General features: G+C 41.8%; 1 protein-coding gene and 1 long non-coding RNA gene across 2 annotated transcripts in view; one reads left to right on the top strand and one right to left on the bottom strand.

The window, feature by feature from the left end:
* Positions 1-27,747, bottom strand: part of CDH13 (cadherin 13) — a 993,386-nt gene that overhangs the window by 773,080 nt on the left and 192,559 nt on the right.
* LOC138923592 (uncharacterized) lies at positions 1,333-27,676 on the top strand. The gene is made up of 3 exons (XR_011437409.1): positions 1,333-1,427; positions 10,468-10,551; positions 27,485-27,676. It is a non-coding gene; the product is annotated as an uncharacterized lncRNA (long non-coding RNA).

Genomic DNA, 27,747 nt, shown 5'->3' with positions numbered 1-27,747 from the left:
TCCCCACCTTTTATACCAAGCACCCACCACATATCCTGGCACAGAGAAGATGCTCCATGATATGAAAAATATGACTGCTAATCTTTTTCGGCCTTTACTGTATGGCAAGCACCATGCTAAGTTTGTTACGTGCATCATCTCCTTTAATCTCCACAACAGCCCTGTGATGTATTTAGCATATTATAAGATACATTCTGTAGACAAGGGACTTGACATTCTAGAGAAGCCAACATGCTTGCCCAAGGTCATACCGTTGGGATGAGTGGAGCCAGGATTTGAATGCAGGTTTAAGCGTCCTGTGATTTGGCACCCTGTCAGAGCTCCACTCACACCCCCCCAGGCCTTCCACATCTTGGGGCAGGACTTCACATTTTTTTGCTTGAGTTATTTCTCTGAAACCATGGAAGGCTGCTTTATCTGAGCATGGTGCCAGCAGGGGGAGTTTGGAAATTCACATCCCCAGGAGCAGCCCTTGACCACAACTGATGAAAATTAGTGCCCAAACACCCCAGCCCCTCCCCCCTCAGGTGAGATATCTTGGGGCTAAATGTTCTCTCTCCCAGTTTCCAGTTGAACTTGAGCTTTAGCTGCCCACAGTGGTCTCTGGCTTGCTAACTCACTTTCCATTAGCTGTCTTCTCTTCCTTGGCTTATTTCCTCCTTCCCTGTTGGTATTTTTCTGACACCACCCTCCAGAGAAAACTACTTGCACTCAAATCCTTGACGCGGTGCCTGCTTCTTGGGAAACCAAACTTTGATATCAGAATGCAAACTCTTAACTACTGGACACACGCTGTTGAAGAAAATTCATTATCATCCCCACCAGTATACTCAAAGGTGTGTACAGAAAGTTGGAAGCTGTGGAACCAGGGCTTCTCTCTAAATACCAGCCCTCTGAAATGCACTGAACCTCAAGGGATGAGAGCAAGAATCAATCTTCAGAGGTTCACAGTGTGGCTGGCCTGAGAAACATCAAAGAAATTGAAATGGGAGAGTCGTCACCCTGACTGACATGATCTTTCTAAAATCAAAGGGGGAAGGATGCTCTCGTCCCGTGTAGGAGCAGTCCCACTTGTAAAACTTTCCCTTGTCTTGAGAGCAGGCTCTGGTTAGATCGCTTCTGAGGCAGTCATAATGCTGACATCCCAAGTGTTACACACACAGAATGCAGATTCGCGACTCAGAATAATTTGCTGGCAATTTTGCAAGCAGAAAATCTATAACTGGCCAACGCTAATTCAGTTAAACAGCAAATGGTCAAAGGTTGCCTCCAGGCACCCTGTGCCTGCAATTATACATTAACCTTCTAATCAGCTAATTCCGCCTTCAAAACCCAGACAGTAAACCAGTCATCCCAGAGGAACTAAGGGAGACAGCATTTCTCCAGGGATCTTGAGCCTAAGAATCCAGAAATGATTGAGGACACAGGTGAGTTGGGTCCCCATTCTTGTCTCTCTGCAGCCCAGTTTCCTGATTCCTTGGCAGGCTCTATTCAGGATTCCTCTGGAGTCATAAAGGAAAAATAAAGCTTTTCCAGCTGCTGACCCTCAGGGAGGGTGGGAGTGGTGGCAGGACTCCCAGAGCCTCAGCTTTGTTTTTGCAAATTCTCAGGTCACTCCATCCATCAGTCAAAACTCAGGTTAAATGCTTTATAATCTAAAAGCATGCACTAGTGTCCTGGGCAAAGTGTGACTCAGTGAGGTGAGAACTAGTCAAATAATTCATCCATTCACTCCTCTCTGCATTCATTCATTCCCTTATTCCCAAATACTCATTAAACTCCAGGGATTCAGCGGGCACTTTGCTAGGCATTGTCGTGGAGCTTCTCGAGAAGCACAATAACACAGTAGTTAAAAGCACAAACTCTAGACTCATTTTCCTTGGTTCAAATGTTGGCTCTGTCCTTTATTGTGTGATTTGGCATTTTTCGTGGCCACTGTGTCTCGGTTTTCTCCTCTAGAAAAATATGGAAAATAAGATGTGCATTGAGAGGGGCTGTGTCGATCCAGTGGGATGATGCATATAAAGCAATTAGAATAGTGATACACAGGATAAGTCGTCAGTAAGTGTGAACCATTAACATGGACTAGAAAAGGTGAGAGGCATTAACAAATCATCGTTTAATTAATTGAGTAACTAAAATTAAAGTTTTAACTTGAAAGGAAATTATAGGTCACTTCAGGAGCATGTAAAAGCTGGGGACAGGGAGTCTCACTTCGTCTAGGGCGTTAGGGAAGGCAAACCCACAGAAGGGACATTTCTGCTTCAATCTCAAAAATGGGTCAGAATTGGCCAAGAGGAATAGAGACTCGCCTTTTAACTAACACACTCTTTGCTTTCATGTAAAGTCTTTTGTTCCTGTCTGGGTTTCATATAACACATCTCTGAAATTACAAAACTGCATTTAAAAAGGAATCCAGACTAATTTAGAACTTCCCCAAAGCTGAATGTCTCACTGGGTAGGGGTGGTAGAATATTCTAGTTACTGCTATTGTCCCTTGACTTTTTAGCAGATTTTAAATAGTGTCTGTGCATGAACTTGTCCTGGACATCCACACTTCAATTTCAATCTCACTGAGTTTGGTAGTGGGATATGAAGAATCATCATTCATGAGTTTAAAAGTGAATACTTGGACAGTACTCCAAACTCGGACAGCCCATTCTCCAACACCATCAGATGTAGGTCTTATAAATATACTACCTGGATATACTTTTCCCCAAACCCTCTTTAACATTTCCAGAATATACATTATGAACAACACTCCAAACTTATTTTTAATGCCATGGCAATAACGGTCTTCCTATATGGTTCTTCTGTTCATTTATGCATTAGCTTGCACCTCATAAACAACAGGCAACCAATACACCTTTGAAAGCTCAGCAATGATCAAATTTTATGATCACCAAAGGATTTCTATTATTTGAAAATTACAATCAGCCTGCTTATGAAAGCAGATTCATGTTCAGACAGACTATAAGCACAGGACAGAGCCACATTGGTTCTGTATGAATCCTAGTTTACCAGATGCCATTTATCAGATGTAACCTTGGCCAAGTAATCTTCTGTGTCTCAGTTTCCCCAGATGGAAAATGGGAATAATAATAGTATCTTATGTTAATTATTGTAAAGAGCCTTATGTAGTATCAGGCACATAGTAATTGTTCAATAAATGTCTGCCATTATTATTATTACTTCTGTATATGATGTTTAAACCAATATACTTGACTCACTGATATTCCCCAGGGTAGACATTGATAAATATCATCAAAATATTGCTTTTGTTATTACTATAAAACTGCTCAAAGGAGACACTGTGCTAGAAATATTCAAAGGGAAACAGCAGGGACTTGAATCAGACAGAAGATCAGGGAGAAGTCTGCATGTTGGGATCAACTGCACAACGAGAACATCAATGCCTGTTGTGGGCTGAGACTTGTGGCTTTTGCAGGACACGAAACATCCTTTAAAATGGCGGCTCAGAGCTCTGTCCTCCATATACGAGCCACTGCCCCAAACTTACTCACGGATGGCAAATCCTCACATCACATTCTTTACACCTGCTACTCTTTTTACCTGCTATTTCTTTGCTGCTGTTCAGAGCTTTCTCTTTTAAAAAGAAAGGGCTTATGTTTATCCTGACAGATACTGATTCAAGAACATAGCCAACTTTGGAATTTGCTTCCAGAAAAATGATTTTTTCTGTCCCAGACTACAGGTTGCCAACTGGAAGCATATAGGATGGATGTGGCCAGCAGATGTGGTTAGTTTAGCCAGAGCAGTCTGTCATAGAAGTTAAATTATGATGTTATATAGGTTGCCCCTCTCCAAGCTGTCCTTGTCTGCTTTACTCCCTATGTTATTGCTCCCCCTCACTTGACTCAATTACACACTTGTCTGCCCCTCTAGGCATTCAAGTTTGCAACCCTTGCTTTAGACTTTGGAAAAAGGGTCTTCAAGCAAAGAACTCTCCTTGTTATGAGCCTCTGATTACTTGTCATAATAGTACCCATAGCCGTGTGCTCCTAGCTCTGTTGTGGTAATTTTGGCCCTGTGCCTAAGGAAGGTGGAAATATTTCCACTTCTGGGCCTGGTCCCTGAAATACCACCTCTTCCCCATCTATGAAAATAGAAAGGAAGGTCTTCTAAGATGGTGGAGTCATCCAATAGCAGGAGCCCAGAAATCAGTCACTGCTTAGAGGACAAGTACCTTGGAGAGCTGCCCAACAAGAAAACTACCCATGACTGAGCAGTCCCTGAGACTAAGAGTTGTTTGTTCTGGCAGCCCACCTGGCTGACTATACACGAAACGTGGAAGGGACAAGGGGAGAGGGTCTTCTACCAGCAAGGCATCACAGATACATCCCAGAGGCCAGGGAGAAATATCAGAACTGAAGAAAAGCTTAATACAACTGTATTTGAAGCAGCCATAAATAAAAAGGGAGACACTTCCTGCCACAAATAATTCTCTCAGCAGGCTGTGAACAACCTCAGACCTCATCCTCTCTTAAGCCAACTCCAAAATGGTATTTTTTCAAACGAACTCACTAGCAGCTCCTGGCCCCTTGTTGTTTTCCTTTCACTGACTCACTCACTTTTTGCTATTAGCGTGGATGGACAGCTACTTTATCCTTGCCACAAAACACCTCTGCTTTACTCTTGTGAAAGTCCGTCTCTTGGAATCAGTTTGGAGGGGCTTAGATTGGCAGGGAAGAAAGGCTACTATCTCCCACTTGCAGGATATAAAAATGTTACAGCAATGTATTTTGATTGATTCTTTATCCTGCCAAGGACTAAAAACCCAGAGTCCTGGAAGGATTTATAAAGTCACGCTGCCTGCAGGGAAAGCATGGAGAAAAGAGGCAGTTCAAAGACATGCTCGTGCACACCCACCTACACACACACACATATATGCACACACACACAGGCTCATATTGATATCCTTACTGTGAGTGTCAGCTCCTGTCATCCGCACTCCCCCTGAGACTGACCTCCTTAGAATGTTCTTGGTGTTTTATAGCCCCAGAAACACAGAGCACCTGCCACCTTCATGGTCGTTAATGTAACAGACACTTAGAAATGATTTTGTGATTCTTCGGAAGGTAAAAGGGGAGAAACTTCCAATTTGGTGACTCCTGTTGTTGCCTTCATATACAATTTGAGACCAATATTCTAGACCATATTTTTAACTGAATGCTTCTCAGTATCTTTTCCTCAAATTATTAAGGGAAACTATGAATAACGGTCCCCCAAAGATGGCCTCGACTGAATCTCCAGCGTCTGTGAATATGTTAGACTACGTGGCAAAGAGGAATTAAGGTTGAAAATCAGCTGACTTTAAAACAGAGTGAATCTCCTGGGTTATCTTGATGCAATCACAAGGATCTTTGAAAATGGAAGAAAGAGTTGAAAACTTGAAGAAAGAGATGTGACAATGAAAGCCAGGTCTCTGATGTGGTGTGAGAAAGACTCAACCCGCCATTGCTGACGTTGAAGATGGAAGAAGGGGCCACCAGCCAAGGAATGCAAGAGGCCTCTAGAAGCTGGAGAAGGTGAAAAAAAGGATTTGCCCCTAGAACCTCCAGAAGGAATCCAGCCCTGCTGACACCTTGATTCTAGTCCAGTGAGATTCATTTTGGACTTATGACCTTCAAGACCATACAGTAATCCATTTGTGTTGTTTTAAGTTGCTAAGTGTGTGGAAATTTGTTACAGCAGCAACAGGAAACTCACACAGTCTACCACAGTGTTGGTCCCACAGTAGACATTCAGAAAATGTTGGTTCTGTTTGCTTCGTTTTTCAATATGTAAATATAATTTGGGCAAACCAATGGAAAGGGAGAAACAGAGGTGGGAAAGAGGAAGGAGGGCTGGAGGGAAATTGAAGGAAGAAAGAAGAGAGGGAACATAAGAAAAGAGTCATGACTTTGGAACTCTTGGACAAGGTCGTCAGAAAGTCATGATGTAGAAATAACTGTCTAAGTGCTCCATTCCTGAGCACAAATAGGCATAGTCTCCTTTCTTTTGTCTTAGCAATTGTACCTTTCAAGTGATGGGGTGTTTTGATCTGCTACTATGACAGACAGGTTGGGTTTACTTTTTTCATTAATTCCCTTAGTCAATTTAAAATTTCTATATCTGCCAGTCCCTAGGCTAGATGCTGGAGATGGAGAAATGAACAAAGCCCTTGATAAGCTTATTATCTAGAAGGAAAGGCAGACACTTAGGCAAATAATATAATATAATATTTCTACATATTGGGAATTAGTTAGGAAGTAGTTCAAAGCAAAGATTCTTGACCTAGACTACCTGAGTTCAAATTCCAATTTTACCACTTAGTTGCAGTGTGGCCCTGGGCAAATTATTTAACTTCTCTGTGCCTTAGTTTCTTTTGTACAACATAGCCAATAATTGTAGCTACCATCATTGGTTGTGATGTTCAATGAGTTAACATGAATCAAATTTTTTAAGACAGGAACTGGCTCATAACAGGTGCTACATGATACAAATTATCATTATTATTTCTATTAATATAGAGGAGTATAAGATGTTTTGGAAATACAGAAGAAGGAGAAACACACTCTTTGGATGAGAATGGGAACTGGGACCATGTTATAGATGAGGCTGTAGTGGAAAGATGATTGACATTTTTCAAGTGGCAAAGTATAAGAAAGAATGTTCCATGCAGGGGTTTGGTAAATGCGAACACCAAAGCATGACAGTTGAAGAAACATGGAGCAATTTGTCAGGTGATAGCAAGCTCTGGGTTGTCTTCAAGATTATTTGAAAGTGTTTTGTCATCTCGAAATAGGATTGAATTGACCAGGCATGTCCTCCTTGAGTCTGGCTAAAACAGAGCCAAAAAAATCCACTCGATGAAATAACAACTTTTCTCTAAGTAAAATTAAATCTTTACTATTAAGATTCCAGGATTAATCAACTGGACTCAATCGTAAATTTTAAAAGAAAAATAGAGTTTTATAAGAATTTTAGTTAATGCAATTAGGAAGACGGCTTGCTGGCCATTAGCAGAAACTAGCAGCTGTACCTGCCCTCGAGTGGGTAGTATTTATGTCTATTGGTGAAATTTTAGTAATTAAATTAGCGGTGCCAGATGAGACCTGCTTCCCGTAAGTCAAGCAAAGGAGTCCCTATATGAGATGTTCTTGGGTGAGCTTTGGCAGCCCAGGAAGTTCAATTGAGCAAATATTAAATACCTACTGTATGCCAGGCGCTGGAAGACTTGTCTGGTCTACACATAAAACCCTAAATCCATGGAGACATCAGATAGGGAATTTTCTAAATGAATAGGCCTCCGATTTGAGGATTCAGCCCAACAGAAGATTGATTCCCAAGTCTGTCACCTCAGCCAACCTCCCACTTCAGCTACTGCTATGTGGACACTTCCCTAAGAGCTCAGACTTTCTCTGCAGAGGAATCTTTTCACGTTCTGTTCTGGGGCTCTCTGCTAGACTGCAGGAGCTGGGTTAATGTGAGGTCAAGCAGAGTTGGGAAATGCAGAGGAGTTAATGCTCCAGGGACAGCCCACAATGCTGCCCTCGATGCAGGGAAATGGCAGCTAGTTAAATGCCCCAACTGCCTTCTTCCAGATGGACTCCTCTGGGAGACGTTCCGTGTGCCACGCAGAGGTCTCCGTGGGTTGAGCCCTGGCTGTCCACAGCAGTGATCTCAATGACACCTCATTACATTGGCTTTCTCCCTCCTTCCGTGCATTCGCTCTTGCACCTCAATCCAGCTTCCTGGGTTACCTCCCTAAGAAAACTACCTGTATGTAGTCCTTTGTCATAGGCTCTGATTCAGGGGAACCCAAAATAAGACATGCCCCTTGTATTAGTTTCATTTGCTGCTGTATTAAATTAGCAAAATTGTAGTAGCCTAAAAAATATTTTATTGTCTTACAGTTCTGGGTACCAAAAGTCTACAATGGGTCCACAGGGCTGTGTTCCTTCAGCAGGCTTCAGGGGAGAATCTGCTTCCTTTCTCTTTCCACCTTTCACAGGTCCTCTGCATCCTTTAGCTCCTGGCCTCCTTCCTCCATCTTTGAAGCCAGCAGCATAGCATCTCATCTCTTTCTCTCTGTCTCTCTTCTTTCATCATCATATTGGCTTCTGTCACTAACTGACTTCTCCTGTGCCCCTTTTATAAGGACCATTGTGATTACATCAGGCCCACTGGGTAATCCAGGTGATAGTCACACCTTCTGGGAATTAGGACGTGGACATGTTCAGGGGACCATTATTTAGCCTACTACAGCCCATGAGTAGCTGATACAAGGGGAAGGAAAAGTTCTCTAGACACAATTTCAATCCAAAATGTCCAAGAGGTATAGAAACAACCTAAGTGTTCATCAATGGATGAATGGATGAAGAAGATGTGAAATGTGTACATATATATGTATGTAATATACAATGGAATATTATTCAGCCATGAGAAAGAAGGAAATCCTGTCATTTATTACAACATGGGTGGACCTTGAGGGCATTATGCTAATGAAACAAGCCAGACAGAGAAAGACAAATACTACATGGTATCATTTATATGCAGAATCTAAAAAAAAAAAAAAGAAAGCCAAATTCAAAGAAACAGAGTAGCAAAGTGGTTGCCAGGGGCTAGGGGGTGGGGGAAACAGGTAGAGGTTGGTAAAAGGGCGCTCACTTTCAGCTATAAGATGAATAAGATCTGAGGTTCTGACGTAAATCATGGTGACTCTGGCTGATAACACTGTGCTGTAAGGTTGGGGTTTGCTGCGAAGTTGGAACACAGATGTTTTCCTCAAAAGATAAAAATAAAGGAAGTGATAGATATGTGAGGTGATGGATGCGTTAAACTAACTACATAACTAGATGGGGGAGAATCTTTTCACAACGTGTACATGTGTCAGGCCACCATGATGTACACTTCAAAGACCTTACAATTTTGTTTTCCAATTATACCTCAATGAAGTTGAAATCAAAAACAAATGAATAAACAAACAAATGCCCCAAAATGTGCAAGAGGGAGTCATTCTATAATCACCCATATCCCTATCAATATTTACCTATGAAATCAGGAAAATCTAAACGAAGACCCCTCTTCGTTGACCAGGGTATGGTCAATAGCTACATATCCAGGCCTGATACTGTGTCAATTTAACAACTAGACTATGACCTTTTCTTGCTCAGAAATAATTATCAGATCCTGTCTGGCCTTGCTGTGAAGTGGAACATTTTATTCTAACCGTGCAACTCTCAACACTTTCTTCTCTGCCAGACATTAGACAAGATGTCAGATTTGTCACCACACCGGAAGGTTTTTATTAATTATCTTTCAGAGGCAAAGTCCTTTCTGTAATTTATTTTTTCACACTGGGAAAATTCTTCTATTGAACTAAATGTCTATCTTGTTAAATTGTTTTTTTCTGCTAAAGGTTGTCGCTTTGAAAAGTTCCAGAATAAAAGAAATAAGCCCAGCAAAACTTGGTGTTGAAGTCAAGGAATTGATGGTGTTAGCAGAACACCATGTATCATCCCATGGGATCAAGTGTAATAGCATCTTTTATTTAAAACCTAATTGCCTAACATGCAATTAATAGAAAAATATCTCCACGTACTCACTTACCTAAATCAGAAGGAATTGCAATGATTGCTCTTTACATGCCAGTTAATCATATTCTGGAGACCTCACTCATTGATGTAAGTAACATTTATTGAGGGCCTACTATGTTTCAGTGCCAAGATATACAAAACTTAGTAAGACAAGGCCCCTTTAGGAACACAGAGCACAATAGGAAAGACATATGTAAGTACTCACTTTTTTTTCCCCCAAGGAAGATTAGCCCTGAGCTAACATCTGCCAACAATCCTCCTCTTTTTGTTGAGGAAGATTGGCCCTGAGCTAACATCTGTGCCCATCTTCTGCTATTTTTTATGTGAGATGCCTATCACAGCATGACCTGATGAGCGGTGTGTAGGTCTACACCTGGGATCCAAATTGGCGAACCCCCGGCCAGCAAAGAGGAGGGTGCAAACTTGACCACTGTGCCACAGGGCGGGCCCTTGTAAGGACCTACTTTTAAAACACAATTAACAGTGTAAGAATGGAGTAAGTAATCTAGTAGCAAAAGCAAAAGGAGAAGCAATTAACTCAACGTCAGGGGGTAAGGTCACTAGAGATGCCACTGTCCTGGACACATCGATTTAGTCGATTTTGCTTGTGTGCCCCTATATTTTAAACATAAGAAGATGCACAGTAGGAAGGACTATGAGGGATAGTAGTCCCTGAACTGCCACTTGAGTGCTGTTACTAGTTATTACTCAGGAGGACTCAGATGTCTCAAGACGGAGCTACCTGGATGGGGAACATTTTCTCAAGTCCTCGATTATAATTTTATTTATAAAAGGTAAGAATTCTTGAGAAGATAGGAACTAGAAAACAAATTAATATGCATTTTTTTCTGCTTTACATTTCTAGAGTAGGAAGCAAGATAGTAATATAATGTCAAGGAAGATACAGAGGGAGGCCCTCCAGCAGTGAGAGATGCCCAGGGGAATCCTGGTAAGTGTTTAACAACTGGCTCTCCAAGAAAGATATGCCTTGACTTGTAACATCAATGGTGGAAATACTCCCATCATGGCCAATTTCAAGCCACCAACATGAAGTCAGTGGCCATGGAGTTGCGGAGAGATGTGCACAATTGGCTGCTATGAGCTCAGCAGCTCCAGAACAGCGCTGGGTGTGCCAGCTCCTAATTCTGGGCTGTTTGGGCCAAGAACTTGCCTGGATTTTGCAGAGCTTTTATGCATATGAACCACCATGACACTGAGTCGAGCTTTCCTCCTTCCCAGGGTGACATTTTGTAATCGAGGATGGGGTTACACTACATACGAGTTAAAACAGCCTGGAAACCCTTACTGATGGAGCAAAATGGCCCACCATAATTTGGTTTTATACGAAGAGAAAATGCAATGAATCCTTGATTCGTGACGGTGTGTTATTTAAATATTGCTTTTGATGTTTTATCCAGAGTCCTAGCTCAAATGATCAGAGATAATCCTGCCTTCTGACATAATTAGGAAGCTGCTGCTTTGCTACGCTGGAGGATAATCAATTTGACCTTGAAAGCTTGTCTATAGTACATACCGATGTTCAGAGCACAGACATGGCAGCCACAGTAGAGCCTCTCTCAATGCGCAACTATCAGCTACAGACTTTGTTCCAAGGACAAACAGGATCTAACAGACAGCATGAAAATGATGATGACCGGCAGGCCCCATATGGCCACTATATCTGTTAGACGGCCTTTAGGGTGTGGATTTACTGCTAACATTTAAACATCAAGGATTTTCACTAAGTATCTGGATTTGAGACAGCACCGGCATTGGTGTTAAACATGCCAACACTCCACGGATGATAAGGATCTCCTCCTGATTGCCAGAGCTTCATCTCTAGATGGCCACAGTCCATGTCCCTCCCTACCTGTCCCCAGCATCAGTATCAATTGCCTTTTATTCTCTCAGTTGTGCTGTTGGTTTCCTAAATTAAACTTAAAAGTGATTTTTGGTTTGCCTTCACATCTTTATATAGATTTTTCTCAAAACCAGGCCTCTTCTTTCTTTTACATTACCTTCTTGGGGTCCCCAAGCACCTGAGCTTTCATTCTTCATCTACGAATATTCCTAAGGAAAGAGTCTCCCTTGAATGTATTGCAGCAAGGTTGTCTGTGTGACGGTGAAACTACTGCCACCATAAAAAGTCTCCAGGATTCTCCTCTTGAAACTGCTTTCATATTTACTGTCTTCTAGATTCTGGGGAGCTGAGTCAGCCTGCTCCATTACTCAAGTTCATATTTTTTCAGAACATCAGGCTCTTCCTCTTAGCCTGCTTGTTCAAAGGCACAGGCATTTTAGGGTGATAAAAGTGGCTTATTGCTGGTCTCCAAAGACTGAGGACATCCCTTCCCTCAGCTTCATAGCAGTGGCAAATGATCACCGTCCTCATTAATCTCTACAAGAGGCACGAAGCCTCTTCAACGTGCTCCTCACTCAAAACAAACAAAAAAGATATATGTAGATGCAAATACACTAAGTCACAAACCCGTCCTATTAACATAACTGCATTAAATTCAGATGTGGATAAGCCAGTCTATTCTCCCCAACAAGCACACATGTCTTAGGTTTTGAACCGAGAAGAAAGAAACATCTGAGCCAAAATAGTTTGAAAAGGATATGTAATTTTTTCTCATGCCTATTTGAGTCCTAAAGTTCAATTACCCGAAATTTCCTGAGTCAGTTCTTGGGATATTTTCCACTCAAGCTGGATTAATGCAATAGTCAAAGTTTCTGATAATCCTACTGCTTTTTCGAAGTAAGTCTGGTTTTTCTCATAGAAAAATAGTATATCTCACCCATAGTAAAAATTGGAGGAAAAGGGATCTTCACAAACTGTACAGTGTAAAATATGATCACGTGAAGGCCCCTCACACTAGGCTAGGAGACTGCGCTAGAGTCTCCCTAGGGAGTAAGAGATCGGCTACACACTTTATTCTAAGGGCAGTCAAGCTCAAGCAGAGAGGTGCCTGTTGTGATGGCTGCAGGCCCCATCTGCCCTAGTATCTGTTATATGGCCAGGAGGGCAAGCACCCAAGCAGGAGGTGCTGAGGGCCAGAAAAGGACAGTGAGAAAAGCACCAGGGAGTAGGGAGAGCTGGGTCCCAGCTCAGGTGACCGATCACCCTGGTTTTCCCAGGACCGTTTGATATTTAGTGACTAAAGTCCCACATCTCAGGAAACTCCTCAGTCCCAGATACCCTAGCCCCACCAGGAAATTGATGTCACACTCAAATTGAGCCATTTGAGGAGAGAGGGATATAGAAACAAGTAAAAGTGTGGGCTGAACTGGGGAGAAGGGGCACAGGGCAGAGGGCAGCATCACAGTAACCGTGGGACACCTTATCAGTGTAAGCCTGAAAGTCCAGGAGAGGAGACGGTCTCCAGACCCGACAAAGACCTGCATGGAGGGGGTGCCCTAAGAGGAGCTGTGATCCCCCGTGGAGGAACACAGCAGCCTGCAGACACGTACTCCCTTCCCTCCCTCTGAGCTCTTGGCCTAGACCTCATTGGCTCAAGCATTGATTGGCAAATCACAGCCCACAGGCCAAATCCAGTCCACTGCCTATTTTTGTAAATAAAGTTTTATTGAAACACAACCATGCTCATTGACTTACCTATCGTCTATGTCTACATTCGTGCTACAGTGGAGAGCTAAGAGGCTGTGACAGAGACCTTATGGCCTGCAAAGCCTAAAATACGTATTTTCTGGCCCTTTAAGAACAAGTTTGCAGACCCCTGGGTTAAGCCCACCTGAATCCAGAAAGCAGGGGAACTCCATACAGGGCAGAAGGCAAGGTGGACAAGCAACAAGAGTAGACCTGGGGGAGCCAATGAAGCTACTCAGCACACCCCTTACCACTGACATCAGTCACAAACTGAAGAACTAGTGGAAGACCCTAGGCCAAAATGTTGAAAACGGAGGCACCCCACAATTGCTCTGAGTGTAAACAAAACCATGAGTTTCTTAAGCAGCCATCCGTGAAGCAGCCCTTTTTGAATTAGGCTCCTGCAGAGAAGGTGCAATTATGGAAAGATAGGATTTGAAAAGCCCAGAGGCACTCAGCCTCTTCACAATATTATTTGGGCCAATTTTTTGCAAACTCAATATTTTTTTAAAAACTTTTGACAACATCCAAAGAAAATACTTTAAATTAATAAACAGGAAGGATGTAGGGGTTTTGTTTATTCTTTGGGATAGAGAACAATTAAATGTTTCATAACTCTCAATATCCGAGTGACAAATATTAATTGAGCACTTACCACCTGCCAGTCCTGTAGATACTGGAGAGAACATGGTAACATAGCAAGCGGAATAGAGAAAAACATCTCTGCCCCCATGGGGCTCAATTCCAGTAGAAGAGATACCAATAAAAGAGTAAAAAGAATAATTACAGAGAATAATTTGAGAGTGGTAAATTCTACAGAGAAATTAAAACTGGATGTTGGGGTAAGAGGAATAACATTAGATGGCAGTTGGGCAAGAGTCTTTAATGAGGAGAATGATGAGGACTTTGTCACACCAAGGTCAGAGGAAGAGCATTCTGGAGGGTAGCACAGTGGATGAGCCCAGAGAGTCAGGCAAGGCCTTATGGCCTATGATGCTGCTCAGAAAAGAGTTAACACAGCCAGCAGATCTGGGACTGCAACCTTGTAATGGCCTGCTTGCAAGGTTGTCCCTTAGCTGGCATCTGGGAACTTGGATCTGGGGAGGTTTCCCACTGCCCTAACTGATAAGGGTGTCTCACTGTACCTAAACTGTTTGCACAGACAGTATGGTTTGTGCTGAGCAACTGCTTCCTTTTGGCAGCCTGGAATTTTGCTACGTACCAGGCAAAAGTAGCAAAAAAAGTCACCTCTGTGACCAGCCCCCAGCAAAAGCCCAGGGCACTCAATCTCTAGTGAGTTTCTCTGGTTGGCAACATTTCCCACGTATTGTCCCAACTCCTTGCTGGAGGAATGTTCATACTGTGCTACTCCACTGGGAGAGGGCTCTTGCGTCCAGTGTCCTCAGACTTCACCCGTGCATATCTTCCCTTTGCTGATCTTGCTCTGAATCCTTTCCCTGCAATAAATCTTAGCCATGAGTATCACTACATCCTGAGTCCTGTAGGTCCTCCTTGCAAATCATTGAGGCTGGAGGTGGACTGGGGGACCCCTGACACAGATGGCAGGTCTGTATTTCACTTATTTTCTTTGAGCCAGAAACCAAGGGAAGCACTTTACATGGACTTTCCCATCCTCGCCACAAGTCTTGGATGTCGTCAACCCCTCCCTGTCATCCCCACCACCATTTTGCAGACGAAGTCATCAAGACTCAGAGAGTTTCCATACCTCACTCAAGGTCATCCAGTTGAGCCTGATGGAGAATCCAAGTGGTCTAACTCCCACTCCAATGATTTGCCCTCTGCGTTCACTCACAGTGCACACATACCCTGCAGGACGCTCAAGGATATTTTTGCATATTTGTTTGACATCCACCGCAACAGGTTAGCCCATTTTAAGATTTTAATCTATTTTATCATGAGATGCTCCAGCAAAGCTCATTCAAGCTCCACCTCTTCATCTTGATAGTGAATTTGAGCCTTTGTTGTAAGAAAGACTATTAAGATTTGGCAATACGATTCTTCAAGGGTGATAAACATCCCTTTAAAGGGACTGCATATCCATTGACTGAATAACTCTGTCCTAAAAATGAAAGTCACACTTGGAGAATGGAAGGGTGGGTTATGAAAATGCAAATTAGAATGACTTTATTGGTTGAATTGAATTCAGTTCGTCTTGTCACAAAGAAGCATGAGTGGGATAGGCCCCTTCTAAGCCAGGTCTAAGGCATCATAGAATGTAGGAACTCGGCATTAGTGGCCTCAGAATGGAGCGTGATGCCTGCTGTTCAAAGCCAGCAGCAGAAAATGCCAAGATGCTATCATATCCATTGCTCTGGAACTTATTTGTATTCTTTTTGGCAAAAAAATCAAAAATCTCTTTAGACTTGACCTTTTTTGTCATCAATATTTCTCCAGGTGGGTTTCATATACCACTGTAGTATGTGAGATAATTTTAAGCAGTATATTCAGATGAATATTTTTTATTTTAATAATCGTCTTTATTTTAATGCATATCTTCTATTTATAGTAAGCAGTATTGATTTTCTGTTTATGCTAGTGATAGAAAATTTCCTTTCTAAATATATTTGCGCCAAATAGTAAATCGATTTAAATAAAAGTTAGTAAACACTAAAGAGAATGTGGTTCCATTAAAAAGACACATATAAGAAATTTAAGTTGGAGAAATTCTGAACTGGATAACTTATCTGGGAATGTTTGGAGACAGGGAATTTCCACCAGAGGTGGGAAGAATGATATGAGGGTCGATATCGGTCAAAACTCAAAATAAGTAAAGCCACACTAAATTTTAGATCAGTGATTCTCAGAGTGTGGTCTCTGGATCAGGACCTTCTGTACAACCTGGGAGCTTGTTAGAAATACAAATTCTCAGGCCCCACCTCAGACTGTGTGAATCAGAAACTCTGGAGGTGGGACCCAGCAATGTGTATTTTCACAGCCCTCCAAGTGACTCCGGTGCCTGGGGGAGTTTGAGAACCACAGCAGGAAATGATTCCCCATTCAATCACTCATTCACTCAATAAATGTGAATGAAGCATCTTCTACGTGCAAAACTCATATTCGTGCTCAAAGCCCTGGAAAGCCACAAAGGAAGAAAACGTTTCAAACATTTTACTAAAGACGCATGACACATGCTGTGAGTGAATCACGGAACTTCTGATGAGCAGGGCCTGAGTGAACGGGCTCTGCTGTACACGGAGGCTCTGGGGCTCTGAGTGTGATCTCCTGGGGTGTTTGCAGGGAAGACTTCCTGGTGTGACCAAGACATATATTCATTTTATTGTCATGGACTGATTGAGCTGATGAAACTCTGGCCAAGAATTAAATGTCTGCGGTTTGCTGGAGGCAAGCATGCATATAGATTGATCATCACAGCGAGGCAGTGCCGGCCTCCTCCTGTGTGTGAGCTGAGACCTTCGGAGCCTGGGGAAAGTCCTATCTGGAGACCAGAAATGAGGAGGCCGCTGGTCAGCTCTGCCATGGCAGAGTGATTTCTCACAGTCTGGGATCCTAGGGTTATACACAGCTACTGCCCCTTTTGGGTCAACTACCCAGCAGTAGATTAGGAAATGATAGAGCAAGAATAAGGGCAGAAAGAGGATCACTTCACCTGATCGAAGGAGACAGCAACTGGATTCACTTTCCCTGGGAAATTTGCTGGGTGGGTGGGGACCATATTTGCAGCATTGAATGCAGCCGCTGCATGTAAAAGTGGGGCAGCCATGAATTTTAAACCCAGGAGCTCTGTGACCTTGTAAAGAGAGAAGCAACTGACATTTACACAGCGTAGAGCTTTCTCTGTGAAAGTCTGAAGGAGGGTAAATTCGTTCAAACTCTGTAGAGCGGCCGCTCTATACAGAAGCCACAGGTGCCTGTAAGATGGGCTGTAAGTACAAAACACACGCTGGATTTCAAAGACTTGGGATGAAAAATAAAAGTAAAATATTTCATTTGTGATGTTTACATTGCTTACATGTTGAAATGATGTATACAGTATACTTTGGATATACTGTGTTAAAGAAAATATTGTACAATTAATGTCACCTGTTTCATTTCACTTCTATTAATGTGGATACCAGAAAACTTAGAAGTATGTACGTGGCTCAGATTAGATTTCTATTGCACAACGTTGCTCCAAAGCAGGAGTCTAATAACTTTTTCTTAAAATGCCGAGTAGTAAATATTTTAGGCTTTGTGGACCAAGAGTCAAAACTGAGGATATTATGTAGGTACTCATACAAGCATTTATAATGCAACTGTTTAAAAATGCAAGAAGCATCTTAGCTCGTCACTGTATGCAAACAGGTGGCAGGCTGCATGTGACCCACAGTTTGCAGACCTCTCTTCTAGAGCATAATGTGCTTCAAAACATCCAACATACAGCCCCATGGATCCAGCAGTCCAAGTCTGTGGAGCCAGCTGTGTGAGCAGATGTATATTTGGTGTGTGACCACTGTGGGAAACTGAGGCTGAGACCCAAAGTTGTCCTGCTGCAAAGAGGCAAGGTGGAACTTGAAGCGAGGTGTGTGGGACTCCAAAGTTCCTCCTCTTAATCACCATGCTCCACTGAGGAAAGCTGCCTTCTTACTTTCTCTTCTTCTCTTCGTTGGGGAATCTTTCTTATGGCCGCATGACCATGACAGATAGCCCTCACACCATGCTTGGCCCCAAACCTGTGCTCTTTGGATGGATAAACAAAAGGAATGCATAAGTGATTGGGGCCGCCCTGTGATTTTGAATTCTCTCCTTCAGCAACAATGACCAAGGACTGACTGTAGCTCAGCGCCTGGTGCAGGTCCCTGCTTTCCATGCACCAAGCACTGACCTTCAAATTCATTTGAAAGATACAAGCAGCCTGTCAGGTGAGGGGAAAAAAGACCTCCAGGGATGCAGTAGCGAGAATTGCATTCAGCGCATCAAGAGTTAATCCTCTGATGCCAAGGTTATTAATATAGGAAATACAAAGGAGTCGTAACCTATCTTCTGAAGGTAGATGAGCTGGCTAGCGCTGGATTGAGAAAATTATTATTTATTAAAAATGAGATAGTCACGGGCCAGTGACTAATGCTGATTGGGTTCGGAGACAATTCCCCACCCACAAAGCAAATAATACATTTCTCAGGAAAGGTGTTTTGTTAAATACAAAATGCCAATAGCATAGTTATGCATCTGCTCTAGGTTCCCATATAGAATCTTTTCACACTATAAGGGCATTAACTGTGAAAACACCCTCACCATGCTCATACTCCATTTTCTCTCTTAAGTAGCCCCTGAGTTGTTGGCTTGCTTAGAACTGGGGCTTCCTTCAAGCCTTGGTTCTAGCTCAGGTGTCCCCTGAGAATTCTATAGGACTGGAGCAAATTGAAGATAGATTCTATGAAGTGCTTGGTTGGCACTAGGCTCTTCTCCGGACACAGAAGAAGAGAGAAGGAGAGAATGGAATCAGTTTCCATCCCCATTGATTGCAAAAGCAACACAAGTCCCTTGAGTGGTTAACAGAAAGCCAAAGGGGATGCATTTAAAGCATGATTTCCAAACTAGGAATTTGACAACACAGTGAGTCCCTGGGGATCAAAATAATATAGCAAGAGGCCATTGGGTTCTTCGATTGAATGTGGACTTTGAAGTCAAGCAGACCGGAATATGAATCTTGATGCCTCCATTTATTATCTATGCAGCTTCTACTGAGGCACTTTCTTCCCCGGGGCTAAAGTTTGGTGCATCCATGATAAGGGCTACTTTAACTATTTTGCAGGGTCAGTGGAAGAACAGGCAGGTTAATGTGCTTGGTGCATGGTAAGGAAGTACTACATATTTACTGATGTTATTAACATTTGAAATGAGAAATCTCTGCAAAGTCTGAGATGTTTGGTTGCTGTGCAAATTAGAGAAGGCTCTTGGGAGATGGATCTGTGTCAACTGGCCTCTCACATCAGTTTTCCCTCTGCCTGCCATCTGGGAATGCTACCACAACATACTGACTTATTTTAGGAGTAAAAAGGTATAATTCCAGGGTGGGAATTTTGTAGTAAATGCGTCATATCTTTCTAGCTCACCCATGTAACAGACATTGCTAATCCATTGCTACATTATTATGACGTTGGCTGGATCCAACATTAGAATTCTTCCCAACACAGTCTCATAGCATCTGTTGCCCAATAATTGGAGTTGTCATCTGAATATCTTCCTTGGTACAGTCAAATTTGTATACCATTTCAGTGGTTGGCAACCACTAGATGATCAAGAAATTCATTTTCTTTCTATCCATTTGTGTTTCAGAGTATACAGTGCTGACTGATCTAGATGGATGAGCTTATTGCAACACGGCGATGTTATCAAAATGATTTTAAACTGTTATTTCTTTTTGTTTTCATCCTTTTGTGATGGTAGTAGTTGAAAGAGTATTAGATTCGTATGTTTCTCTGTGACTCTTGCACATGATTCATAAATCTAATTATAACTGTGGGTAGTGACAGCAGGCTTCACACAGCCTAGAGATATGTTCGGTAGACCACATTTTGTGATTTTCTTTTGGGTTTTTGTAACCACGTTGATAGAGCAACAAAAAGGAGGAGGAAGAGGAGGAAGAGGAGCAGATCAAAGCTACACCTAAGTCATAAGTACTTATTTACTCTAAAACACTTAAAACTATGAGAAAGACAGTGCATTAATTAGGGTTGAAAAGCAAGTTCTAGACATTGCCAAATTTATTTTCTAACTGGTTTGATGTTCATAATTAATGGCTAATATTCTGCCATTTATAATGAATTAAAATAAAAAGTGGTTTAATGAGATTTCACTAGGCCACCTCAAGCATTCAATCAAATCTTCTTTTCAATATGTGAAAAATGTCTCCTTGACTCTTAATGCATTTAAGGTCAACAGTAACATCTTCATACATAAAAGATTCCATTCTGCTTCTAAAGAAGAGGTAATTATAAGAAAGGGGTCACATAGACGGTCTAGGATTTGTGTAACTTCTATTCTAATTAATTTATCGTATGTGGGATTTTGCTTTGGCTTCCAAGTGTTGATCTTTTACGGCTACCACATTCCACATGATTATGGGTTTTATTCCTGCAAAAGGTCATTCTTGATATAATTTCACCGTTAACAGAGGGAACCTAGGAGCATGGGTGTTCCTGTATGTCATTGCATCGTGAAAAGTCATTTGGCAAAGTCCTGGGTCTTTTTTGCCCTTAGATGTTATTTAAAAACCAAGGGGCCAAGGCATTTGAACAAAAGGTGAGAAATTCAATTAATCATTAGGAAGGTTGTCTTCACAATTCCAGTCCATGGGAGCATATGGATCAACAGAATGTTTGTATCTGAGAATGTGTTTCCTCTTCTCTCCTTCTGTTTCTTAAGTGAAATGACCTGGATGTTATTGTTATTTTGCCTCGTATTTATTTCGTGGTTGGTTTCTCTTGGGGCAGCATGATCCACAGCTGGGATCCACAGCCCTTTTATCATCAGGAAACCTTTGCGTTGTTGTTTTGGTTGTTTCCTTCTGATGCTTCTCGTTTCTTTGAAAAATTTTGTTCTTCCAAGCAAACTGCAGTTATTAAGTAATAATTATTTCATTTCCCAGGGCCTCCCCACCCCCACCACTTACAAAAAATTAAAGATATACATAACTGTCACATAGAAGCATCTTAGGTAACCAACCAAGCTGAGTTGATAGTATTCTGCCTCAAAGCAGAGAAACTTCATGTCAGTCTAGCCCAGGATAAATGTATGATTTCAACTGATATTTCTGAAATGCTGGCAACTTGCAAATCACAACCACTGACCAGAAAGAAGCCCCTAGATTAAGGCCACTGTGCATGCAAACCATCTGGGATCTTGTTACCAAAAAGCAGATTCTGTTCAGTGGGTCTGGGGTGGGGCCTGAGAGTCTGCATTTCCGACAAGCTCCCAAGTGATGCTGATGCTACTGGTTCATGGACCACACTCTGAGAAGCAAGGCTCTAGATAATAAGGGAAAGTAAACAGGGAATTTAGTCACAAGGTGTGGTTCAGTCTTAGCTCCAAGGAAGATTTTTTAAGCACCTTCTGTGTACCAGGCCCATTAGAATACCAGGTATATTTTTATATGCAATATATTAATGGGACAGTTTTTCCTTCAATGGCAATTCCACATCTTGCCAAATAAAAGCTCTGTGCTTTCCAGAAAAGAGCCAGACTCTGCCTGGGATTGGGATTATTTCCACGGCTGTTATGGACATAATAGCATTTTCACTGGACTTCCTCCATGCATGGAACGATTCACAGATTAATTTAACAAATGTGTATGTGCCAGATACAGTGCTAAGCAGTAGGTATATGGTGCTAAAAGAAACAGATATAGTCCTTGCCCTCAGGGAGTGTCAAGCTAGGAAGACAATGAACAGGTGAGAACACAAAGAAATATGTAAGTATATATATGATGAGTGTTGGGAAGGAAGAGAGCGCATTCTCTTGTCTTCTCAGCGCTCTCCCACCTCACCAATTCATGTGCCAATAAAACTGGAGATCCTCTTCACTTTCACTGTGTCAGTCTCCACTTGTGCAAGAATGATCGTTGTACCTGGCCCTACGCCTGATACAAACAACACTGCTTGCTGTTCTTGGGGACCGCAAAGGATGGCAGGATAGAAAAGGTGCTGAGTTCCATAATTACTACTCAAGATTCAACGTGACATGTGTCATAACAATAACAGAGTCTAGCACAGTGTCTCTCACAGAGCTGGCATTCAAATAAATACTTTTTTTTTGAGGAAGACCTGCCCTGAGCTAACATCCATGCCCGTCTTCCTCTATTTTATACGTGGCACGCCTACCACAGCATGGATTGACAAGTGGTGCCATGTCCACACCCGGGATCTGAACCAGCGAACCCCGGGCCGCTAAAGCGGAACGTGCAAACTTAACCACTGTGCCACCAGGCCGGCCCATCAAATAAATACTTTTGAGGGAATAAATGAATGGAGGAGTCAACAAGTGCTAAGGCAAAATGAGAATCAGAGAGGATGCAGCAGCGTGGCTCTTATTAGCTTTACATGCAGACAGAGTGGAGTATAGATTCCAGCCCTGCCACCATCTGGCTCTCAGAAACTTAGTTCTTTCATCTGGAAGAAAAAAAATGATAATTACATTTTCCTCCCAGGATTGTGGTGGGGATTGAATGAGATAATACTACGAAATGCTTACCCCAGGGCCTGGCAAATGGTGAATATTCAGTAAATGATAATGCTGGTTACCCTTAACACTGTCTTTATTATCATTTTCCTAACAATGATTATGGAAGTGGCATATGATAAGGTCCTCAAAGGAGGGGAAGCGTTTGGACACATGGAGATGGTGAGGAAGGTTCTGCAGAGAAAACAAGTCTTTAAGAATCAGATTATTGCTTACACATTCAATAAATATGCCACTGGTTATTTGTGCTTGCCAGGGAATTAGGTGAAGATTAATTAATATTTATAAAGTATTTTGATATCCATGTAATATCCAGTAAGCAATTAGTTCTGTAACACAAAGCCAAATCCTTTTACATACCAAACAATGTAAAACAAACTGAATACAGCTGTGTAAGAAGGAACAGAATTCCATTAACGCATGTTGTAGGAAATCTGCAGCCGGTTGGATTTTTTCCCCCCTTTTAGTAATTTTCTTGCTGATTTTCTCTGGCTTCCCACTGCATTTTCCCGCCTTACCCCCTGCAGCCCCAAATCAAATTATTTCCTCTTGGGTAGCAGTGAAAGCAGAAGTGGGATGAAGGCAAATGCAATTCCGGCCCCTGCTGCCTGGGAGGTGTTCTGAGCCCAAGAGTGCATAAATGGTATAACGGGGAGGCAGACAGCGCTCCCAATGTGCATATTTCTGTATCCATCATCACAGTCAGGTGGCGGTAAACGCTATATGTTTCCTTGCTCTAGATGTGCAGGGAGAAGAACTTTGGATGGAGGGAGAGGAGATAAGAAAAATTAAGTCAAAAGAAAAGATGAATTCCTCCTTGATGGTGCTTTCTCATGTCTCTCCAGTCCACATGTGCATGTATATTGCCCAACCCCTGGCTGACTTGACTCGATTCTCCTAACCCCTGCTAACCATTTGCCATGGACCATTCTCACGACAATGTGCTGCTACGTGTTTATAAATCTCTTGTCCCCAACTTTTTCTGAAGCCCATGACCCTAGCCTAAAAATTCCAACCCTGTGTTTATTGTGGAAGCTTCTAATCCATGAAACTTGATCTAGAAGCCCAGTATGTCAAACAGATACAAAAGGAGTTACTGTGGAGGCAGCAGAGGTCAGGGGTCAAGCTGACTCTCTAACTCCTGCACTCTCTTCTAGATATCGCTCCAGAAACAGCTCTGTGATGAGACTGAAAGCCTTGTCCTAGTGGAAGCCTTTCTAACCAAATGCAACCAAGCTAAACTACCAGACTAAACCCATCCAGAAAATGTATCCTCTTTACTCAAGACAGAATGACCAACTGTCTCTGCTTGCCCAGGACTGAAAGGTTTCCAAGACGCAGGACTTTCAGTGCTAGAAGTGTGACAGTCTTGGGCAAACAGGGATGGCTGGTCACTCTACTCCTATCCTACCTCCTAAGGTAGAGTATTCTATCTCCCTCAGCGTGACAAATCTGATGGTGAACAAGCAGGCAGCTCTGTCTCCATGCTATACGCACACACCACACATCCCACGCCATATATTCTCACAATTATTTTCCCCTTACCCATTATTATTGTGTTCAAATACCCAATCGACACCTGGCCTATTCCCTTGGGGAGGAAAGGGCATTGATGCTGAGGATCTTTTTAAGCAGTTTTTAGACCCAATCCTCCCAGAGGTTCCATGTCTTGCCTCAGTTTCTCCACAGTGGGGACTGATTCTTGAAGCCAAAGACCACAGAGTTCAGCCACTGCCCAGAAGGAAGCCAGCTTAGCCCTGTCTACTGATTACGTCAATTCCGTAGCATCCTTCTAAGAAGGGTGGGACCTACTTCTCCATCCACCCTCGCTTTCGGCACTTATCAATACGTCGTGAAAATCATCAGTGGCCCGTTCCCAATCATCTGCTAAGGTTCATTGCTCAGAACCCCTCACTCCATCTCCCTCATTCTCTGGGTTGCAGACCGTTGACTGACCCCTTGGTATCCTTGGAGACTGCAGCTGTCTCTGGAGCCCAGAGCTGGAAACTTATTCTGAATTCTTATCCAGAACAGTACAGATGAAGCCATCCTATCAGAAAAGAGTTCACAAAATGATTAAGGCATTGTCTACCTGGAAAATTACAAATGGAAATTCTCTATCCCCTCCTAAAAGCCCAATGAGCATATTTTACTAAATTAGCATTATTATTTTTTTTTAAGAAATTAGCACCAGCAGAGCAAGGCTGAGGCTGTGTTGCCTGGGTGAGATATGAGCTAAATGTGTCCACAGATAGAAATAACCTCTACTTTATCATCAGGCAGAGGGTAAGCAGAACGTGCCAGAGGCTTGATGAATCATTCCAAAGCCAACCATGTGGCATTTTTCTCTAATTAGATCAATTTTGCATTCTTAGTACCTTTCCCCAGTCCCCTGAGAATCTTCTATAGTTTCTCTCAGCATCTCCAGTTGTTGAAATTTGAAAACCCATCTCCCTTTCCTGTGGTCAATATCTGCTAATGCCACATTTTAATCACATTTGGATGTGTATGCTCAATCTTGAAATTATCTAAGGTACCTGCCAAACTATTTCACCAGCAACTCCACTAAGTTACTTACAAATCAAAAACGCTTATGGAACAAATTGCCAGATTCAGTAATTTACAGGCACTTTTCATTGTATGAAGCAATTTAAAATTACTGGAGTACTTCATTTTTTTTTTCCATAAGTGCTTCAATCTGGAAGTTATTGGGATTCTATTCCTGAGATGAGTGAAGTAATTTAACTTTTCTGGAGGACTTTTTATGCATGTACCTATAACAGAGGCACCTATTTTTAAAATGATTGGGGTTCTAATCACGTGCAGCATTGAACAATTTAAAATTACTAAAACATTTAAAATTTTATCAATGCTTCAAGTTTGGGATTGAATTTGAGATTGTATGTAGAAAATAAAAACCACATGACCATTTCATATCCTCGTCCCCATTCATTATTAACATCAGAATTTCAACTTGGACAATTTAAGCCTTCTGCCACGTAGGAAGCATTACAGATCTAAAATAGTCTGACTTCATGCAAAAGCAACTCTCTGATTTCAGGTTTTCATTTGGCTCTTGCGTGGCTATTTATAGCAAAGTAATTCAGAATCAGAATCACCTCTCCTTTAGCAGACAATGCATCTTAAAAATATTTGTTAAAATTGTTTAGATCTAGGAGAAATAGGCCAAGGAGATTTTAGTCTTCACTATTACTAAATTCAAATTGGATCAAAAACACTTTTCAGCTAACGAGAAGTTTTTCTATCATTTTGTTTTTTGAAGCATGAAGAAAAAGAATGACTTCTTTGTTCCTAGAAAGTGAGGTATTATTTAAAGATAGCACAACACAAAGTAAACTTCTGGCATTTTCCTGGTGAATTCAGGCTGTGAAAACAGGGTTATGGATGGGGTTGAAGGGCTGGGTGTCCCTTCACTGTTATGGCAGGCTAAGGTGAGACACACCTGCGCCATCTGACCATTTTCTGATATTTACTGACCAAAATCATAGATGAGAAACCCTCTGAAAAGAAGAAAGTCCTTTATCCCTGTAAATTTTTTTCTTTTGCTGTATTTTCATATTGAAAATTTCAAGGAAACACCAAAGCAGAGAGGATCATATATTGAACCTCTCTCTGTATCCATCACATTAAATGTGATCTCAACAGTAAGGTCATAGCTGCCCTTGGTTCAACTGAACACCCATCTACTTCCCCAGATTGGCCTAAAAAAATTCCATATATCATACTATTAATCTGTAAATATTTATAACAAGTCTACAAAAGATCGAGGATCTTTTTTCTAACACAAACACAATACATTACTGCACCTGAACAAAAATAATGAGTCTCTAAATGTCACCAAGTATCCCGTCTGTGTCTCTATTTCTCTATCTTAGAACTTTTTACAGGTTATTTTTAATCAAGCTCCAATTAGGGCCAAACATCATGATTAATTGATATATCTCTCAGGTGTTTTTTAATTCATGGAGCCCCTATTCATAATCTAGGTTGTTTTCACAGTATAGATTTGGCCGATTCCATTTCCGTGGTGTCACCGAACATGTTCACCTGCCTACCGTGTTTCCTATAACTAGGTGGTTATATCCTGGAGGCTTGCCTAGATTCGAGTTTAATATCTTTTAACTCAAAACCACTTCATCGGTGGTGGTGTGGATTTCCTTCAGGAAATACAGATGTTGGCTGGCCTCCCTTCTTATGATGTTAGAAAACACTGACAGCCATTGTCTAGATCCATTCATTAAGTAAGGGTTGTGAATTCACGATATTTAAATTCTACCATTTCTTCATCATTTATTAACTGTAAAAAGAAACTCCCTTCATCAACTATGTAATTATCTCCATGTGCCATTCTTAAAGTAAAGGCAGGATAACTGTTTTATTCTTTCCCTTCATTTATCAGTTTCTAAAACAAAGAGTTTATCTCTACCATCTGTGAAAGGTGACCAACAAGTAATTTCAGTTTTTTCCTACTGTTATGAACGTGTTACTATGGAATTGCTCATCTTATTTTGATACTCAAATTGTCTCACCTTCGGTCTACTGATGTTGGTGTCTCTAAACGACATGAGGACATGACCCGAATAGCACCAGATACCTTCCTTGCTTTTTGATATGACAAAATTTTACAGATTTATCTCACACAATCCCTGTCCTAGACATGAAATCAACCATTTTCCCAAGGAGGCTTGGTTGCATTTGCTGGGAAATGGTGATTAGAAACTATAATCTATTTGCTAAGGAAGTTCATTGCTATAGGATTGGTCACTGTTTCCATGCTTTTTGAAAGGACAGAGACAAAATATATGAACATTTACTTAACCACTATGCCATGGGGCCGGCCCAAATTACTGTGTTTTAAAATCACTGGGGATAGATCCTCTCCTGGGGTTACGTCACTACCTGAGTACACATTTAGGTTCAATCATTTCTCTGACTTTTGAACCTTATAACTACCTTTTTATTTAGTTTCATTTTCTAAGTTACAAAATAAGGTTTATTCAGAAAAGTCTATTTCTTTTCCTGTTCCCTTGTACTTTTTCCATACTTCTCACTTCAGGTAACTGTGTCAGAAGATGGGTTACCCAGAAGCCTCCAGGTTGGAGAAGCCACAGAGAGAAAGAAAGATGCCTGGGGAGCCCCAGCCCTTCCAGCCCAACCCCAGCTGTCTGAGTCTTCCCACTCCAGACCAGGACATGTGAATGAGCAAGCTCCTTGATGATCCAGATGATTCCAGCCTCAGCTACTCACTGTAAGCATGAGACCCACCCAGCTGAGCCCAGACAACCCCAGACTGTGAGAGATAATAATAAAACAGTGTTC

The sequence above is a fragment of the Equus caballus genome, chromosome 3, assembly GCF_041296265.1.
Source record: "Equus caballus isolate H_3958 breed thoroughbred chromosome 3, TB-T2T, whole genome shotgun sequence".
Classification (NCBI taxonomy): domain Eukaryota; kingdom Metazoa; phylum Chordata; class Mammalia; order Perissodactyla; family Equidae; genus Equus; species Equus caballus.
The sequence above is the reverse complement of the archived record's forward strand: the minus strand, read 5'-3'. Positions and strand labels throughout refer to the sequence as shown.